Below are 9,454 nucleotides of genomic sequence, written 5' to 3' on the forward strand. Positions count from 1 at the left end.
TTGTGATGGATTGGGTCTGTGCTGTCAATGTGTTGTCGAAAGAGACTTTCCAGCTTAAGTAGCTATTTCTGATGATGATGATGATGATGCACCTTTGTCATCTGTTTGACTTTTTGAAATTGATTGGACAGGCTTTCTGAAACGTGAAATTGTGTTAATATACAAGGCAAAGCAAACATAAATTGTGTTAATATACACTTGTTTCTGTGCAGTTCCTGTGTATTAAGCCAAATTTGTTTTCAGAAAGCTTAACAAACAAGAATTTATGTTGGACTTGTCTGTAATGTGTGTCGCAGGATGAGATTTTGGTTCCTTTTTTCTCCATGTAACAGGAAGAAACTAGATGTAAAACCAGCTGCGTAAACAACAAAAACAGGATGGGATTATAGCAAATCTGATGGGTTTTATGATGGACCTCTAAGCAACTTCTATACGGGCAGTATGCTACATCAAAATTTTCCTGTGATCTGATACTGCCATCTGCAGGCACTTGCTCAACAAGCAAGACAGAGTAGCCCGAGATCCATAGAACGACCGAGCTACTGGAGTGGTTGTCAACGTCCTTAATTAATGGTAAACCAGCATCGATGTTTGAAGACTCCTACACATAATATCACACAGCTTCATATTTCTCAGAACCAATGCACTGCAGATATTGTCGAACAAGAGAATTGGCATTCTGCCACACAAACGACAGGTATAATTATGTGCTTGGCTGTGTAAGAAACAAAATATGCCAATAGAAAAAACGATGGCAAGTCTATGGAAATTGTGAGCCAGTATGACTCGAGCTTGCTGCTTATAGCAGCATATCCAGAGAAGCTGGGTCGAATCGAAAGGATTCATTCTGTAATACGCAAAAAAAGCTAAGCAAAACCGTATTTTACGTACATAAAATAAAATTTCTCATCTAAAGATCAATTATCTGAAGTGCTTTCTTTCATTGGAATATTCAAAAGCCAGAGATCTAAGACGATTTGAATAGTCATGCAATCATTGTCACGTAAATCTAACAAAGGATTTAGTAGCAAATGCTGGAGCTATACCAAGATGATTTCGTGCAGGGGTGGGTTTGACAACGTAGCATTGTGTTGGCAATGAGCCCATGCCAGATGAAACAACCATCTTGTGACTGACTCTTCTTTATGATCAGCAACATGCCAAGCTAAGCTAGCAAATTATTGATGCAAGGGGAAGCTAAAACTTTTTAATCAAACATAAAAAATGATACATATAGAATTCAAAACACAATCTTAAAATATGTTTGAAAAATCACAAATCCTAAAAAAAACCCAATATATGCTTTAATGTTTTCATACACCTAAAATAACCTTTATTCGGGTTGAAATTTCCATGGTATTTAAATTAGATTTAGGATTTGATCATGTTGATCCTGACTCACATTGATTTTCTCGAGTCTCTCTTTGTCAGTATTTGTCATCTATTCTTATGGCTTAAATAATTGATATGAGAGTTTGAGAGCTTTAAATCTCTTGATCAAAATTTAGACCAAGATGAAAATAGTCTATCTGAAAGGTATGAAATTTGGTATAATTCACTAAAGTTAGTTCTGCTCCTATGAATTTCATGAATTGGGTTCTAAAAGATGTGAATTGAATCATTAATAGGTAAATAGTCTACCATCTTAAAGTTATTAAAATCAGAAGCATTGAACCTAATAGCACCTTCAAATTGTATTTATCTTGTAAAACTTGAGTTTCATATTTTTCTATATATCTCATATAGGTTATATGAAAAGTAGCAAAGGATTTTTGAATCCACAAAGGAATTCAGTCTCTTTAGGAGATTTACCAAAATCAGAAGACTTAGAGGGTAGTTTTCTTACAGTAGATATTAGACCTAAAATTATAAACTAGGCTTCTAGTTGTTCAAGCCACCTAAAAAATCTGTCCCACTAAACTTTTTAGGTTTAAAAGACAGAGTCATCAAAGGTTTTAAAAAACAATAGATATTAGATCTAAAATTATAAACTAGGCTTCTAGTTATTAATAAATTATTATTTATTAATAGAGCAGAAAAATAATTTGAATAGAATTTTTGTTTCAAACATCTAAATTATTTGTTATGCAGTTGGTTCAGAGCAACCAAATGTTACAAACAATAGTTTAACACAATATATGCACAGATGTAATTGGATCAGAATTAACAAATGTAAAATAAATTTTATGGACTAAGATGTAATAATTCTAATTTAAAACTTATTATTCTAATTCGAATTTTACTATTTAAATTACAAAATGCATTGAGGTCAAAAATGTTGCAATTAACAATATCTGTCATGAATCTGTATTTAGAAAAGTGTGAGTTTCTGTTTATAATTGATATTGCACAGCTTGAATATAAATCAGTAACTTAAGATTTCAAGAGGTCTAAGAGTTCAAATCCGAATCTGGACAAAATAAAAATAAACAGCTCAAATAGAATTGGACAGAAAAAGATTAGATTAGGTTTTTTTAATTTGAAAAGGTTTGTAGATATATACCAATAATAAGATGAGATTTTTTTTTAACTGATGAAATAATAAGATTAGATAAGGTTTAAATCCAAAAATACAGATTTCAGAATTCTAATCAGATTAAAAACAATCAAGAACAATTAATAATAATAATAATAATAATAATAATAATAATAATAATAATAATAATAATAATTTTTATGAAATGATAACCTAATTTTAATTTAGCATTAATAATAATAGTAATAACAATAATAATAATAATAATTTTTATGAAATGCTAACCTAATTTTAATTTAGTTTGTTTTAGAAAGTAATCAAACACATACAAATATTAAATATAAATAAATAAGTACTTTTTTATTATCGGGCAAGCATTCTATTTTATTGACTATACTTACATTGTTAAAATATGAATATATATTAATCCTCTGAATAGAACCAAAATAGGTATGATTGTTAAAAATAAAAAGAAGCACAAAAATAAGAATCCAAAAATATGACAAATGTGATAAGCGTATCCCTTAGACTCTCATGCTGAGAAAGTTATATATATATATATATATATATATATAAATTGTTTGCACATGTTGAGTTAGGTCACTCCAACATAAAGAAAGTTCAATAATAAATATTTTAGTTCATGTACTTAAACCCATTAGGGTTATATTTTGAGACTCTCATGATATATAACTCAATTTCGTAATATCCACTACAAAGAGAAATTTTTTTTTAAGTTTTCCTAAAAATTCATCCAGTCAATTTTTATCGACGATCGGGTGGTGAGATTTTTGTTAGATCATGCTGATTATTAATAGAGATATTCTAGGCTCTATGATCTTCATTATGAATGAATGATGGAGATCTAGTTTCGAGGTCTTTTTTATAAGGTTTTGACTTCTTAAATAGCAGTTATTCATTGATTATTCTATCACCGATCAATTTCCTTCGACTTTTTACTGAGTAGTTTTCAACCATTGGATTTCGTTAAAATTTTATTGGTAGGTATAAGGCTTTTGGTTATGCATTCTGAATAGTGAAGATCAGGTTTAGAATTTTTTGAAGTATCTCTTTTGTTGCTTCAACGAAGACTATACTGTTGGTTTTCTAAACAATTTTATCTCATTCAACATTTGTTATTTGTGGTTCAATTTAGCTGATATTTGGTAACCATGTTCTAGACTAGTGTTTCTTTAATATGAACGGTAGACATTATGTTTGGATGTGATAAACACTTTCTAATACTTAACAGTAACTACCCTCTATGATTTCCATATTTGTTTGATGAGTATTTGTGTTGTGGGTTTTGCATTTGTTATGAAATAAAATTATTTATGGATTTTTGTTGCTGTGAATAATATTTACATAGTGCAGATTTTAATTTAGATCAGAAGAGGTCTCATGGTTTTTATCTTTCATATTGAAGGAGTTTTTCATGTTAAAAATTATTTATATTCTTATATATTTGATTGTGATTTAATTGTTCATTGCTCATATACTCAATCAAAATAGCACTCCTAACATATTCATACAAATATTTGAAAATATTTTGATAATTAATTGTCTATATCCACACATATATATTTTATTTAAAAACAATGAGAGATCTTCTCTTGGCAAAAAAAAAGTTGCATTTACTTATGTTCTTATCTCAAAAACCCGAGTCTAAAAGATAAAGAGTGGGATTTTGAGCATCAATAAATTTGTAATTTTATAATATGTAGAAGATAGTGTCTTGAATCACATTATTAATAAGACAAACGCAAATGTGTTCTGACGTAAACTTGATTTTTTTGTATGCTTCAAGAACTAGTAATAATAAACTATTTTTGCTTAAACAAACTATGCGCTTGTAGTTTAAAGAAGGAAGCTCTATTTTTTTTATCACTTGAATGAATTTCAAAGTTGTTTTGATCATTTGTCTGTATGGATATAAACTATTGGTTGGAGGCTTAAGTAATACTGATCATGTTAATGCGGTTGAGAGTGTTGACTCTTCATATTTATGATATAAAAGGTTGAATCATATCAGTATAAAGGGATTTTATTATCTAGCTAAGAAGAATATACTTTTAGGGTTGGAAAGTACAAATCTAGATAAGTGTGTTCATTGTTTGGCTAGGATATAGAAAATGGTTTCTTTCAAGCATATCTTCTTTCTAGAAAGAATGAGCTACTTGAATTGGTATACTAATATGTTTATGGTCCTTTGAAGCTAAGGTCATTTGGTCGTACACTTTACTTTGTGATATTTAATGATGATCATTTTAGGAAACTTTGGGTTCGAAGTCAAAGGATAAGGTCCTTGATGTATTCAAGGAATATTAAGCTGTTGTTGAGAGAGAAACAGGGAACAAATTAAAATGCATCCACATTGATAATGGTAGAGAATATTGCAAGCCCTTTGATGCATATTACAGGAAGCAAGGTATCAGGGATCAAAAGACACCTCCAAGGACTCCTCAATTGAATGGTCATGCATAAAAGATGAATAGAATATTGATGAAGAGAGTCATATATGTGCTTACGGAAACAAAATTGCCTAATTCTTTTTGGGATGAGTTTGTACACTATTGTTCATGCTATTAATCTAACTCTACTATTGCTTTACAGGATGATGTTCCTAATAAGGTGTGGTATGGTAGAGATGTGAGATCCAAGTTAGATTTTAATATGAGATAGTGCATTGAAAAATCGAGGGTGACATTACATGTAAAACAAAATAACAAAAAAATAAAATCATAGATTTTTCATAGAAAATGTTTCATTGTCGTGTGAAGATTGATGCGTAAAAATCGTAAAACCAAAAAACTATGCATATATGAAAGATGTGTTACGTAAGGAGATCGTATTTCCCTAAAATCCTATAGATCTATGGGAAAAAATGAAGAAGGTTAACTATCTTCCTCTATGGCAATGATCCACATGGCAGAGGCTGCGAAGACGCTTCTCAAATCACTATACAATTCTCCTTTTCATGCGCACCACACAATCAAGAAGGGGTCAACCCTTCTTGTTGTCCACACATCCTAAATTGAAGTTATTGGCTGAGGAGGAAAGGGAGAAAAGAGTATAAGAGGTGGTAGCCAAAGGAGGTTGAGCCTATGACACTATAGTTCCCTCATATTTATAAAGGTCCTATGTCAACTTAACCCTAATGGATCCTACCATATTGGGTACTAGATCTCTATCCAACTACCCAAGCTTCTTGGATTAGTAGATCTCTACCAAATAATCTTTCATTGGCTCTTATTGGATCTTATTTATAAGATCAAATAATTTAGGGACTTATTGGATATCCAACAAGATAAGAACTCCAATAGATATCTCATATCCGAACTTCTACTCGTTATAACACCTACCATATGTGTGTGATCCTCTAGGCTCAATATTATACTGGACATCAGTCATACCTATCAAAACTCCTTCTAACTCAGTGAAATATCATCTCCATAATAATTCACTCAACTCATCGACTATGGACGTACTAGGCCACCACGTCACAGTCCCTAGATGATACAAAGGAATCTAATCCATTAGACCTATATATCCTTAGTCACTATGTATTTATAATCTCTCATCCATTTAATATCACAAAGATCGTATACTAGGCATGATGTTGTCAAGCCCAAACGGAATCTGCTCGATTCTCGTTCTAATCGGATTCTCTTAGATAACTTTTTTTCTCTCAATCTGAATGACTATGGTTAGGGATTTTCTTGAGCAATAATACACAGAATATTCTTCTCATAACACCGAAAGTGGATTATCCTCTATCGACACTCAACAACTCTCGTAAGATTAGTTACCATTCTCAATAATCGACTATGTTATATCTAGAACTTCCAAGCTTATAAGTCCAATATTAAAGAGTGGAATACTCATACTGGATAGCATTGGTGTCTTAAGTCTAAGGACCAGATACACTATTGGGATGACAGAATCGCTATTTGACAATGAGGTATCATCAACCATCAAGCATTTCATGAATGGATCGATTAGTGAACTCATTCTCCAATAAACACCTGGACTGTATCCTTAGTGTTCTCACATGAGCAACTATAAGACTAGTCACCTCCATTATATATATGGGTATACAACACACAAATTTATCCAGTTATCTCGATGTCCCTCTTGAGTAACCTATGATCAAAACTATTTATGATATATATTTTAAAAGTGAATCAGTCTCATTATCATCTCATTACGATCCAATTTTCATTATACAGATCAATGAATATTATAATATATGAAACAAGCGATATAAAGTGAGAAAAATATCAAATAAATAATAAGAAAAAAAATACGTTTCATATCATACGTGTCATCACTCATCTAATTAGCTTCCACGGCATATATGACTAACAATCTTCATTGGGTATGACGGAGATGCGTGTGGTTACAAATATTATGATGCAGTTTTTTTAGAGGATCAAACAATTGAAGATATTGGCAATACAAACAGAAAAGTCAAAGCCTCAAAGGAATAATAGTTTAATTGATTTAGATCCTACTCCTATGGTTGATCGAGGTGATGTACAAAATCATGATCGATATAATCGAGATGAACATGAAGTCATAGATCAGGTGGATACTCTTATTAATGGAATGGTTGAAAATGAAGTGCCTGAAGTTGCTCACAAAAGGTCTACCAGAATGCCTACCACTCGGTACTCACATAATTATTATATTCTCTTGATAGATGATTAAGAGCCAGAATGCTATGAAGAGGCTACTAAGAGTGAGCAAAAGGACAAATGATAACCATACTTTTGAATTAGTCAAACTTTCTAAAGATAAAAAAGCCTTGAAGAACTAATGAATTTATAGGGTGAAGCACGAAGAGAATTCATTTAGTCTACGATAAAAAGCTAGACTAGAGTTTAAATGCTACAGTCACAAGAAAGACATTGATTTTGGAGAGATTTTCTCACCTATGACAAAAATATCCTTAATTTAAGTGATCAAATGGATGTAAAACGGCTTTTCCATATGGTAACTTAGAAGAGAAAATTTACATAAAGTAATTTGAAGGCTTTATGATAAAAGAAAAACAGATTTATATTTGTAAATTGAGAAATGACTTGTATGGTTTGAAACAAGCATCTAGGCAGTCGTATAAGAAGTTTGAATTTATTATGGTTCTACAAAAAGATTACTTCTAATAATTATATTTTTGTACATAAATTCTTTAATAATGAATTTGTTATATTATTATTGTATGTTGATGACCTGCTTATTGTAGGTCCTAACTGATCGATGATTGATAATTGAAAAAAAGAGTTGAGTAAGTCGTGAAAGACTTAGGGCTAGCCAAGCTTATTCTTGGGATGAAAGTTATTCACATTAAATGAGTTTTTCAATGTGATTTTTATCTTTTACATTGAATGAGTTTTGCATGTAAAAAATTATCGATATTTTTATGTGTTTGATTGTAATTTAATTGTTCATTATTCATATATTCAAGATAGTGCTATTAATATACTCATAGGTGAAAAAAAAAATATTAATTATCTATATTCACATATATATTTTTTTATCCGTCTTTCTAAACAGCACACATAATAAAAATAACAATTGAGAAAAAGTTAAAAAAAAAGGTAAGGTAGAGAAGGGCAATATAGTAATTTTAATTTTAATTTTTTTTTGGTTAAATTGTTGTCAGAAAGGACACATTCTTGCATAGAAAATTTTCTTGCAGTTCAAGCCATATTGTTCTCGATGCTTAGATCTGTCTATAGATTTATAAAGGATATCAGAGGATTGCTAAAGCTTCGTGATGTCAACCTTTGACAAATATTAGCTTTGTGCTTTCCCAAAAACATTTTGCAGATTGAGGTTAATAATTAATAATTCATAGTAACTAATGGTATATTTTAGTCAGACAAAGTAGGATCAGCATGCAATTACTGGAATATTAGAGGAGTGCCAAATCATGTCAGCAAACAATTCTGTACGTATCCGTCAAGCTCTAATTTGTACACTTTTCTTTCAGTAATATGGTTAATGGTTAGTAGAAGTCCTAAAATTGTGCTTGGACTCGAGCATTTCTTCTTTATGCGTGTGATGCATGCTCCTACATTCTTCTTTTCTTATGATGGTTGGTCATATTGCTTTTACATGCCTCTAGTTTTAGTGCCTTTGGAATTTTCAGTGGTAGGAACGCTCGCTTAGTTCACTCCAACATTTATATCATAGAATGTCTGATTTATTAGAAAGTGTGTTTAGGAAGTATTTGAATACTAATGCTTTCTTTAATAACAACAATGATTGAACATATAAAATAAGAGTTCAAAAAAAGATCCGATTGGACTAATTTAATACAATATACCACAACAAGCCTTAATAATTATATTTATTTTAGATAGGTGGGTTATGACAGATGAACCAACCATGGATTTTCTTGTAATTAAAAATTATCAAGGATATAAATATGTATATATTTATTTATTTAATTATTTTGTACATGGAGGCGAGGATGGCGTGGTTAAAATATTTTGTACACCTACTGACATATTTTGTACATTGTTAAAATATGAATATATATTAATCCTCTGAATAGAACCAAAATAGGTATGATTGTTAAAAATAAAAAGAAGCACAAAAACAAGAATCCAAAAATATGACAAATGTGATAAGTTTGTTTTAGAAAGTAATCAAACACTTACAAATATTAAATATAAATAAATAAGTACTTTTTTTATTATCGGGCAAGCATTCTATTTTATTGACAATACTTACATTGTTAAAATATGAATATATATTAATCCTCTAAATAGAACCAAAATAGGTATGATTGTTAAAAATAAAAAGAAGCACAGAAATAAGAATAAAAAAATATGACAAATGTGATAAGCGTATCCCTTAGACTCTCGTGCTGAGAAAGTTATATATATATATATATATATATATATATATATATATATATATATATATATATATATATATATATATATATATAAAGAATCGATTAAATTG

The sequence above is a fragment of the Musa acuminata genome, chromosome BXJ3-5, assembly GCF_036884655.1.
Source record: "Musa acuminata AAA Group cultivar baxijiao chromosome BXJ3-5, Cavendish_Baxijiao_AAA, whole genome shotgun sequence".
NCBI classification, from domain to species: Eukaryota; Viridiplantae; Streptophyta; class Magnoliopsida; order Zingiberales; family Musaceae; genus Musa; species Musa acuminata.